The sequence below is a fragment of the Hyperolius riggenbachi genome, chromosome 11, assembly GCF_040937935.1.
Source record: "Hyperolius riggenbachi isolate aHypRig1 chromosome 11, aHypRig1.pri, whole genome shotgun sequence".
Classification (NCBI taxonomy): Eukaryota; Metazoa; Chordata; class Amphibia; order Anura; family Hyperoliidae; genus Hyperolius; species Hyperolius riggenbachi.
Genome location: NC_090656.1, coordinates 128,525,443 through 128,537,778, shown reverse-complemented (window position 1 = coordinate 128,537,778; position 12,336 = coordinate 128,525,443). Strand labels below are relative to the sequence as shown.

Sequence of the window (12,336 nt, the reverse complement as noted above, 5' to 3'; positions counted from 1 at the left end):
TTGACTAAAACTTGGGTGCACTTTTAAATTAGCTCCGCCCCATCCGGTCATAGCCACGCCCATTTTCCTCACCTGGGTCCCCTCCTTCGGCGCTTCCCCTCCACGGGCGCCGGCAACGGGCACTGACAGGGCGGCTGATAGCCGCCCTCAGTGTACCCGAGCAGGGCTACGAGAAGATGGCCGCCGAAGCCCGCACTGGAGACAAAAATAGACGGCAAGATGGCCGCCGACGCCATCTTGCCGTCTATTTTTGTCTCCAGTGTGGGCTTCGGCGGCCATCTTCCCGTAGCCCTGCACTGATGACGCAGCAGGAGACGGCGCGGGACATTCAAGAGGAGCTGCGGAGGCTGCCTGGGACTCGGAAGAGAGGTTTCATCTGCAGGTAAGGTTTTTTTCTTTTACAGGTGCACCGGCCACCCACCGCTGCTGCCCACCTACCCACCGCTGCTGCCCACCTACCCACCACTGCTGCCCACCACCTACCCACCACTGCTGCCCACCTACCCACCAGGCTACCCACCACTGCTGCCCACCTACCCACCACTGCTGCCCACCTACCCACCGCTGCTGCCCACCTACCCACCACTGCTGCCCACCACCTACCCACCACTGCTGCCCGCCTACCCACCAGGCTACCCACCACTACTGCCCACCTACCCACCACTGCTGCCCACCTACCCACCGCTGCTGCCCACCTACCCACCACTGCTGCCCACCTACCACCACTGCTGCCCACCTACCCACCACTGCTGCCCACCTACCCACCAGGCTACCCACCACTGCTGCCCACCTACCCACCACTGCTGCCCACCTACCCACCGCTGCTGCCCACCTACCCACCAGGCTACCCAGCAGGCTACCCATCGCTGCTGCCCACCTGCCCACCGCTGCTGCCCACCTGCCCACCGCTGCTGCCCACCTACCCACCACTGCTAGCAGGCTACCCACCACTGCTGCCCACCTACCCACCGCTGCTGCCCACCTACCCACCGCTGCTGCCCATCTACCCACCGCTGCTGCCCACCTACCCACCGCTGCTGCCCACCTACCCACCACTGCTGCCCACCTACCCAGCAGGCTACCCACCACTGCTGCCCACCTACCCACCACTGCTGCCCACCTACCCACCACTGCTGCCCACCTACCCACCAGGCTACCCAGCAGGCTGCCCACCCACCCACCACTGCTGCCTACCTACCCACCAGGCTACCCAGCAGGCTACCCACCACTGCTGCCCACCTACCCACCACTGCTGCCCACCTACCCACCGCTGCTGCCCACCTACCCACCGCTGCTGCCCACCTACCCACCACTGCTGCCCACCTACCCACCGCTGCTGCCCACCTACCCACCAGGCTACCCACCACTGCTGCCCACCTACCCACCACTGCTGCCCACCTACCCACCAGGCTACCCAGCAGGCTGCCCACCTACCCACCAGGCTACCCACCACTGCTGCCCACCTACCCACCACTGCTGCCCACCTACCCACCACTGCTACCCAGCAGGCTGCCCACCTACCCACCAGGCTACCCAGCAGGCTGCCCACCTACCCACCACTGCTGCCCACCTACCCACCACTGCTACCCAGCAGGCTGCCCACCTACCCACCAGGCTACCCAGCAGGCTGGCCACCTACCCACCACTGCTGCCCCCCTACCCACCATGCTACCCACCTACCCACCACTGCTGCCCACCTACCCACCAGGCTACCCAGAAGGCTACCCACCACTGCTGCCCCCCTACCCACCACTGCTACCCAGCAGGCTGCCCACCTACCCACTAGGCAATCAGGCTGCTCACCCTTCACCACCTACCCACCAGGCTATCAGCTTGCCAACACTCAAATCTGCTACCGATATTGTGTATTTTGTTGTCAGATCTGCTACCGACATTGTGTATTTTGTGGTCAGTTTAACTACCGTCATTGTGTATTTTGTGGTCAGTTTAACTACTGATATTGTGTATTTTGTGGTGAAATCTGGTGCTGACATTGTGTATGTTCTGGTCAAATCTACCGCAAGATTGAATGATTTTTTTCTGGTCAAATCTGCCGACATGATTGAATGTATTTTCTTGTGAAATCTGCTCACATAACGTGTAATGTCTGGTGAAATGTTCTCGCATTACGTGTATTTTATGTTGAAAGCTTCTGACATTTTGTGTATTTTCTGGAGAAAAGCTGCGCAATGATGTGAATTTTCTGGAGAAAGGTTGACTAAAACTTGGGTGCACTTTTAAATTAGCTCCGCCCCATCCGGTCATAGCCACGCCCATTTTCCTCACCTGGGTCCCCTCCTTCGGCGCTTCCCCTCCACGGGCGCCGGCAACGGGCACTGACAGGGCGGCTGATAGCCGCCCTCAGTGTACCCGAGCAGGGCTACGAGAAGATGGCCGCCGAAGCCCGCACTGGAGACAAAAATAGACGGCAAGATGGCCGCCGACGCCATCTTGCCGTCTATTTTTGTCTCCAGTGTGGGCTTCGGCGGCCATCTTCCCGTAGCCCTGCACTGATGACGCAGCAGGAGACGGCGCGGGACATTCAAGAGGAGCTGCGGAGGCTGCCTGGGACTCGTGTGATACAAGTCTGAAGAGTCTGTGTGAATGACTGGCTGTTAGGTAAGAAACACATTAGCAAGCTAGTCTGTAGGCAGATAGGACATATTTTGATCTTTTAGTAGTGATGCACCATTCTCCATAAGAAAACCATTGACAGAAGAACAAAAGGTTACTGCAAGTTATAAAAACATACGGCTGTGCGCTGTGTTCACGCGGTTATCACGAGGGATGAATCATACTTCCACGTTGTGGATAGGCTGAAGGACGAACCCACCCAGTCACAACAAGTACTGAGCATGCGTGGCACGTGATATGGTTATATAACATTGTGTTGCAATAAGCGCGTAACCCTGAATTAACTGTTTCAGGGAATGCGCAACTTAACTAGAACTAGTTCTGTTTATGAAAATATTGACTATAAGTCATCCAACCATAGTGAAGCTCATGCCTGTGCATCCCCAGGATGCAATAGGGAAAATGGGTGGAGCTATGAGTATAAGAAAGAGAGATTTCCCTTGCTCTGATGGGACTCTCCACTACTGACGAGTTGTGTGATGTTGTGTATGCGCTGCCTCCTGACGATCGCTGGTCCCCCGATACGGAGTGATGATGCAATATCCGGTAATGTATTGATTCTTTACTCTATTACTTATCCATGATTCACTGCTATACCTGTAAATAATGTAAATAATTGAATAAATATCCTAATACAGTGTGAAGTCGTAAGCTATGTATTTACCTAGTCTGTGTGCTAGTGTGAGTCGAGTGTGAGGCCTTAGCAACGCCAAAAACATAGCATTACATAAATGGCGACGAGGATGACTTTTGACCTCTGAAATATATTGCCTATGATTCTGTGGGTCTCTGGGTGTAATTTTGCAAAATTTGGCATTTTGCCAGTTAGTGGGGCAATTAATATAAATCTTTGTAAAATTGCCCCTGTATGGTATATTGACTTGATACTTGACATGTATATATCTTAGGACAGATTACAGGTGTGGGCAAAGTTTGGAGTCAGTAGCTCCTCCCACTTAGTTTCAAGTCAAGATATCTTTTGAACTAAGCAAAATTTACCTGTGGGAAGTTTGACCATTGGTGTCTAGAAGTTGAGGGGCACCTCTGGTCAAAGCCACGCCCAGTTGGCAGTGTGCCAAAAGTAAGGCAATATGTTTAAGAAAAAGGCCAAATGCCTAAAAGAACCTGCGGAGATCCCCGGCTGGACCGAGTCTCCGTATAATATTATAGCAGTGGAATTAGCTAGCCATGGGTTGGCAGAATCATGGGATAAGCAGTTAAAAGAATCAGAACCGGTTGATTTAGTTCAAGTACTTGAAAAACTCCCTGCCAAGGTAGGTGATGCAGTTACCCTAGCTAGAAGGAGCTGGGTGTTGGCCTCTGCATATCGTGGTGTGCACAAGCGATTGCAGAAGGCGTTCCAGGATCAAGAAAAGGCGGAACAGGCTCAACTTGAGGTTGAGGGACGCTGCCTGATGCTGGAATATAGTGGTTCCCCGTTAAAGCGGGTGATGTTGTTGCTCTCTCTAGATGTAGATAAGACTCTAGGGGGGGTTCCCCGTTGAAGCGGGTGATGTTGTTGCTCTCTCTAGATGTAGATAAGACTCTAGAGGGGGGCCCTGTTAAGGCGGGGCATGATGTCGCTCTCAGGCGGCATAGTGGGATGTTGTTGACAGCTTATAGAAAGCTTCAACAAAGATTGTGTAGGTTGAAAGAATCAGAATCCCTCAATGTTGTTACTTTACTTGAGGGTATTCCTGTTGGAAAAAGGCTAGTCCTGTTAGGAAAAGGAACTAGAGTAGGATGACAGAGTGATAGTTGCACAAGTGTCATCACAGGCAGCTGCAGATAAATACCAACATGTAACAGAATCTGCAGCTGGTAAAATAAATGTACTGGAGGAAGTAGCTGGGGAAGAGGCTCCTGTGATGACACATTTTGGATTGTTATCAGTGGAGCAGGGAGCTTCTGTAAATAAAAGGAAGCCAAACTCTGCCACTGATCATTGCACAAGAAATAGGACAATGTGCATTGAACTGGAATTGGAAGTGTTTAGCACAAATGTATTTTGTTCCATTTGAAAAGATTAGGAATAGCTGGGAACTTTCTTTAGGTTGTTACTGCTGTTTTTGTCCCTCTTAAGGAAAACCCCATATTTTTAATGATAAAATATGGATGGGAAAAAGGGGCAGAGAGTAACCTGACAGTGAATCTCAGCTTTTACTACTACGGTTTTTAATACAGTCTGTGTCTTTGTTGGTAGATTTCGGAGTATAATCTTGGAGTGCTGTGTTTAAACTTGTAAAGCAAATTCCTTAAAGTGACAGTATCTGACTGCACTGGCAGAATTGAAATGGTAATATAATCTGGACAAGACAGGTGGGTTAACATTGTTGTTTCTAGTGAATGTTTTATATGGTGAATCCGTTATAGCGAGTCCTGATTAATCGTGTATTCATATGTCTGGTTTTTGTTTAATTGAATGCATAGAGGAATGTTTTTTTAAAAAAAATGCATTTGTGCACGGGAGGTGAGTGCTCCTAGGGAATGTGTGTGAGCCAGTGAGTGTTTGAGATGCTGCTCTCCTCAACTGGGGATGCTTGGCAAGCATTATTTTTTTTTCATTCAGGAGTACATGCTGTAAAAAAAATATTGACCTTTAACTCTTACTTCATGGGATATGCGTCTTGTTTGATAAAATAAATGGTTAAAGAGGTGAGAAATAGTAAAGCAACTTTCTTGTGTGTGTGTGCGTTGTGTGTTTGGTGCAGCACTGTGCGTTGTGCTGGGTTTTGCTAGAACTTCCAAATCCCTGCAAATGCTCATTTTTTTTTTGGGGGGTTACAGGGTTAAATGTGATTATGGTGTCACGGTGACATCTCTGCCAGCAATTTTTCCCCTGGTTTCTAGCTATAATTGTGCAGGAGTGAAATTGTTTACCTGTTGAGCTAAGAAAGCTAGATTAGATGAGACCGTGTGAAAGAAATAGAATTGTGAAGTCTATTATGGCAATGTAGAATGAAAATATTGCGTAATTAGACTGGAAAACCTTTTTATATAATATGCCAGTGTCTCTGCGTCTATTCAGAGTTTTTTTTTTTTTTTTTTTTTTTTTTTAGCACTGCACATGTGCAGGGAGGGGCGCAGAAACACAGGGGAAAAGTTGAGGGAGGATAGGGCCAGAGGCGGCTAGCGTGTGCGCAACGGTGTATGAGGGCACGCGCGTGGCGGGTGCATGTGCACAGCGGGCACATGCATGCGCAGCGAAAGGCCTAGCTTGTTTTTTTTTAAACGGGCTAAGGTCATTAGTTACTAAATGAGATTTGTTTGTCTTGCAGAGAAATGTCTGGTTTCTCTAGGGTTGAATGTTGTACTGATTAGCTGAATGGCGTGAAGTGGCAGAATGTGTTGATGATGAAGTGTGAATTGAGTTGTTTCTAATGAATTGTATGAAGTTTGCTTTGAGACCTTACTGATATAGTGTATTATATGTTTAAGAATACCTCTGTTAAAGATGCTAGAATGTATGCATATGCTAGTTTAGAATAATACAAACAAACTGTGAAGATGACAGATTTTTGTTTATACCAGAAACTAGCTGGTGGGGTGGTTAAAGTAGAAACGATTTCTTATTGAAAAATGCATAAGGATGCGGTAGCTCCATATAGGGGAAAACCTGTATCAGCTGGGTTGGATTTGCATGCTTTAGAAGTTGTTATCATTAACCCCTCACAGGTTACAACCATTCCCACAGGTATAGGATGTAAAATACCTGACTAACATTATGGGCAAATAGCTACCCAATTCAGTTTTGCTCAGAAAAGAGCTATAGTAATAGGAGGAGTAATTGACTCCGACTATCAAGAATAAATTAAAGTGATCATGATTAACCTGGGAAATAGTGAGTTAATTATTGGAAGAGGAGAGAGGATGGGTTAAAGTTTTTAGGGGAGGACACTGTGTATACACAGGCCAAAGAGTTGTATAGCCCAGGTTCTCCTGAGGGCCCTTTTACACTTAATGCGCTGGTATGCATTAGTAGTAGTACGCATACAATTTTGTTGTTGTTTGTTTTTTCTTGTTTTTTGTTGTTGTTGTTTTTTCCCCAATGGCAATGCACTGTGAAAAGATTTCAATGTTTTTTCAGTGTATGGTGTGAAAGAGGCCATAGGGGGACACGGACGCTGGACTGTACATCAGTTGTTATTTTTTGATTACAGTTAACAGCAGCTGATTAAGTGTAAAGGGACCCTAATTCCTTTATTTGTAGAGAGGGAAGCCCATCAGTAAAGGGTGATGAATATTTTGGTTCTACTAATACAGTAAAGGTTGGAGCTAAAATGTGGGTCAGAATCCCCAAGGACCGCCTCCTCCAGCAGATGTGATTGCAGTAGGCAAGGACCGAACTCTGCTGGAGGCCAGAACAGGAAAAGTGGGAATATATCCTACAGGAAAAAAATGTTATTTGCAAGAATAAGTCACACTTGTTTGGGTTTTTTGCAGATTGATCTCCATGTCTATGGCATTGTCCTTGGAATCCTTGGTATCGTGTGGTTGGAAAGCTGTTGCGTTAATGCAAGGACTTCAGGTATTCGAGTAACCGATACAGGGGATCCACGGTGACTTTCGTGTGGGGAAATAAAACCAAGAGTTGTCTACAGAGAAACTTTACCAGTAATGCTAGGCAAGCATGTGACGTTCTCAATGTTACTTTCAATGGAACATGTCTCGGTGGGGCCTACTTTGATATTTGTGGATATGATGGATGCTAAAGTGGACCCTGGGCATATAAAGAGACTACCTTCCACTTGTGTAAAGGTGGGGCAACATGCCTAAAAGACTGTGATTCATGCTAAAATCACGTTTCCAGCTGCCATAAACTGTTCTAAACCACACCAAATACGAAGAGAGTGGTATGACACTTTGTTAGGAGGATATGGGACATTGACTGGAACTCTTAATAGTTTTGATATTGAAACATTAGCAAATAGATTGCATAACGTTGGAAGTAAAATAAATGATGTCTTAATTTTACAAGCTAAATGGATGCCAACTATATGGGCGCCATTTAAGTTACAAGCTAAAATAGATGATGATTTGCTTGGCTTAATTAACGCAAGTGCCTCTGTTATGTATGAAACAGATGTTAATATAACTAGAATTGTAAACTGGACTATCTGTTCCATGCAAACCTTACAACAGCAACAACAGAGAGTTATTTCAAACTATGTTGTTGACTGGAAATGAGGAGGTTTGGAGGACCGTGTTCAGTTCCATGATAAGAACTGATCACTGGATAGATATCAAAGCACCTAAAGTGATGTGCAATGATACATTTTGCATGGGACAATTGACACTTTACAATGTTACTAAAAGTAGTATAATGTGTAAGAATGTTATTTTGCCATTATTAATTGGGCCAGAAGGTGATCAGCACTTCTGGGTACCTACGTTTTATGGACAGGTTATTGATGACAGCAACAGAACAGATGATTTGACTTTTTGTGATAATACTTTAAACAGTAAAATATGTAAGTTACAGTCTACTGCATATGAACCTTGTTTGTTACAGAACACTGTAAACAAATGTGGGCGGACCATAATGCCTATAACATACCGCTGGATGGTGGAAATAACACCTCAAGTGGTATGTGTAGTGACAGATCGTCAGGTGGTCCCTAAAATGAGGGTGCCTTTTGCAGGATGTATACACAATATCACTGTATTCCAATGGGAAAATGAAACTTTTATGTTGATGCCTGATATAGCGTTAACTACAAAGGTTTCCTGGCAAGGCCAAGGTTTGGAAGTTCCCAATTGGGATCTAAACCTGACTAAACTAAAGCGGATTGTTGAAAAAAATCTAACGGAAGTGAAAAAGTGCTATTAAAAAGTTGAATAGAAGTATAATCGTACACCAGCTCAGTACTGCCATGATTGCAAACAAAATTGTTAAAGTGGGCTCTGCCATAGCAGATGCCACCTCTCACCATTGGTGGGATGTATTTATGGGTTATTCGCCATCAGCAGAAACAATGATGAAGTGTATAGTTCATCCTATTTTTTGATTGTAATGATTGTTATAGTTATCCTATCCAGATGGAACTGGTATGTGGCATATGGGATCTGTTGTAAGAGGAAAAAAGTTGTCATGGTTTCATATGTTAATGGTCATCACTAAGGACCGAATGTGATACAAGTCTGAAGAGTCTGTGTGAATGACTGGCTGTTAGGTAAGAAACACATTAGCAAGCTAGTCTGTAGGCAGATAGGACATATTTTGATCTTTTAGTAGTGATGCACCATTCTCCATAAGAAAACCATTGACAGAAGAACAAAAGGTTACTGCAAGTTATAAAAACATACGGCTGTGCGCTGTGTTCACGCGGTTATCACGAGGGATGAATCATACTTCCACGTTGTGGATAGGCTGAAGGACGAACCCACCCAGTCACAACAAGTACTGAGCATGCGTGGCACGTGATATGGTTATATAACATTGTGTTGCAATAAGCGCGTAACCCTGAATTAACTGTTTCAGGGAATGCGCAACTTAACTAGAACTAGTTCTGTTTATGAAAATATTGACTATAAGTCATCCAACCATAGTGAAGCTCATGCCTGTGCATCCCCAGGATGCAATAGGGAAAATGGGTGGAGCTATGAGTATAAGAAAGAGAGATTTCCCTTGCTCTGATGGGACTCTCCACTACTGACGAGTTGTGTGATGTTGTGTATGCGCTGCCTCCTGACGATCGCTGGTCCCCCGATACGGAGTGATGATGCAATATCCGGTAATGTATTGATTCTTTACTCTATTACTTATCCATGATTCACTGCTATACCTGTAAATAATGTAAATAATTGAATAAATATCCTAATACAGTGTGAAGTCGTAAGCTATGTATTTACCTAGTCTGTGTGCTAGTGTGAGTCGAGTGTGAGGCCTTAGCAACGCCAAAAACATAGCATTACAACTCGGAAGAGAGGTTTCATCTGCAGGTAAGGTTTTTTTCTTTTACAGGTGCACCGGCCACCCACCGCTGCTGCCCACCTACCCACCGCTGCTGCCCACCTACCCACCACTGCTGCCCACCACCTACCCACCACTGCTGCCCACCTACCCACCAGGCTACCCACCACTGCTGCCCACCTACCCACCACTGCTGCCCACCTACCCACCGCTGCTGCCCACCTACCCACCACTGCTGCCCACCACCTACCCACCACTGCTGCCCGCCTACCCACCAGGCTACCCACCACTACTGCCCACCTACCCACCACTGCTGCCCACCTACCCACCGCTGCTGCCCACCTACCCACCACTGCTGCCCACCTACCACCACTGCTGCCCACCTACCCACCACTGCTGCCCACCTACCCACCAGGCTACCCACCACTGCTGCCCACCTACCCACCACTGCTGCCCACCTACCCACCGCTGCTGCCCACCTACCCACCAGGCTACCCAGCAGGCTACCCATCGCTGCTGCCCACCTGCCCACCGCTGCTGCCCACCTGCCCACCGCTGCTGCCCACCTACCCACCACTGCTAGCAGGCTACCCACCACTGCTGCCCACCTACCCACCGCTGCTGCCCACCTACCCACCGCTGCTGCCCATCTACCCACCGCTGCTGCCCACCTACCCACCGCTGCTGCCCACCTACCCACCACTGCTGCCCACCTACCCAGCAGGCTACCCACCACTGCTGCCCACCTACCCACCACTGCTGCCCACCTACCCACCACTGCTGCCCACCTACCCACCAGGCTACCCAGCAGGCTGCCCACCCACCCACCACTGCTGCCTACCTACCCACCAGGCTACCCAGCAGGCTACCCACCACTGCTGCCCACCTACCCACCACTGCTGCCCACCTACCCACCGCTGCTGCCCACCTACCCACCGCTGCTGCCCACCTACCCACCACTGCTGCCCACCTACCCACCGCTGCTGCCCACCTACCCACCAGGCTACCCACCACTGCTGCCCACCTACCCACCACTGCTGCCCACCTACCCACCAGGCTACCCAGCAGGCTGCCCACCTACCCACCAGGCTACCCACCACTGCTGCCCACCTACCCACCACTGCTGCCCACCTACCCACCACTGCTACCCAGCAGGCTGCCCACCTACCCACCAGGCTACCCAGCAGGCTGCCCACCTACCCACCACTGCTGCCCACCTACCCACCACTGCTACCCAGCAGGCTGCCCACCTACCCACCAGGCTACCCAGCAGGCTGGCCACCTACCCACCACTGCTGCCCCCCTACCCACCATGCTACCCACCTACCCACCACTGCTGCCCACCTACCCACCAGGCTACCCAGAAGGCTACCCACCACTGCTGCCCCCCTACCCACCACTGCTACCCAGCAGGCTGCCCACCTACCCACTAGGCAATCAGGCTGCTCACCCTTCACCACCTACCCACCAGGCTATCAGCTTGCCAACACTCAAATCTGCTACTGATATTGTGTATTTTGTTGTCAGATCTGCTACCGACATTGTGTATTTTGTGGTCAGTTTAACTACCGTCATTGTGTATTTTGTGGTCAGTTTAACTACTGATATTGTGTATTTTGTGGTGAAATCTGGTGCTGACATTGTGTATGTTCTGGTCAAATCTACCGCAAGATTGAATGATTTTTTTCTGGTCAAATCTGCCGACATGATTGAATGTATTTTCTTGTGAAATCTACTCACATAACGTGTAATGTCTGGTGAAATGTTCTCGCATTACGTGTATTTTATGTTGAAAGCTTCTGACATTTTGTGTATTTTCTGGAGAAAAGCTGCGCAATGATGTGAATTTTCTGGAGAAAGGTTGACTAAAACTTGGGTGCACTTTTAAATTAGCTCCGCCCCATCCGGTCATAGCCACGCCCATTTTTTCGCCGCGGCGCACCGTGGGGGGGGGTTGTCTTTCAATACCTAGCACCGGGTGTCAAATGCCCTAGGTACGCCACTGGGAAAAAATATACTAAACCTGGGTGCATCCATGGTGCAAGGGAGACTTGTAGACCTTTTTCCCCACCAGCTGTCCCCACCAGCTACAATAACTAAGCTTCAGTGCCCAGCTACACTTACCCCTGCTGCCCCAACCAGCTAAACTAAGTACCCTACCCTAAAGCCTGACGCCCCACCAGTAACCTTGCACTACACTACACTAGTTCCTGATTTCCCCACCAGTTACTACACTATACTATATCCACCCCTGCTGCCCAACCAGTGACACTACACCCTACATTAAACTAACCCTGCCTCCCTACCAGTTACAATAACTAAACCCTACAACTTGTATGACCTCACCTATCCAGCTGTCCCTCTGATGTGAGCTGTGATGACCTTGATGTGGCAAGGGAGCAGTGGCACGATCCAGGCATCCCTTGAGGGACGATCTCATGGCTAATTGCAGCGGATGTCCTCCTCGGCGGGGGGCCATGGCTAATTGCATCGGATGTCCTCATCGGCGGGGGGCCAGGGCTAATTGCAGTGGCTGTCATTTTGTAAGTTCCTGCGCAGCGGCGGGGGGTGTGACAAAAGACGGGAGATTGTAGAGGTAGTTATGACTACCGATGCCTCAGTACTTCCTTGTTTACTAGCGCCATGACGTGTGACGCTCATGCGTGGAAGGAAGTACAAGGGAGTACTGAGGCATCGGTAGTCATAACTACCTCTACAATCTCCCGTCTTCTGTCACGCCCCCCCCCCCCCCACCCGCTGCGCAGGAACTTACAAAATGATAGCCGCTG

At 48.7% G+C, this 12,336-nt stretch overlaps 1 long non-coding RNA gene across 1 annotated transcript; it reads left to right on the top strand.

The window, feature by feature from the left end:
* Window positions 1–3,189: 3,189 nt before the first annotated feature.
* LOC137538920 (uncharacterized) lies at window positions 3,190–9,462 on the top strand. The gene is made up of 2 exons (XR_011024900.1): window positions 3,190–4,953; window positions 7,078–9,462. It is a non-coding gene; the product is annotated as an uncharacterized lncRNA (long non-coding RNA).
* Window positions 9,463–12,336: the final 2,874 nt, after the last annotated feature.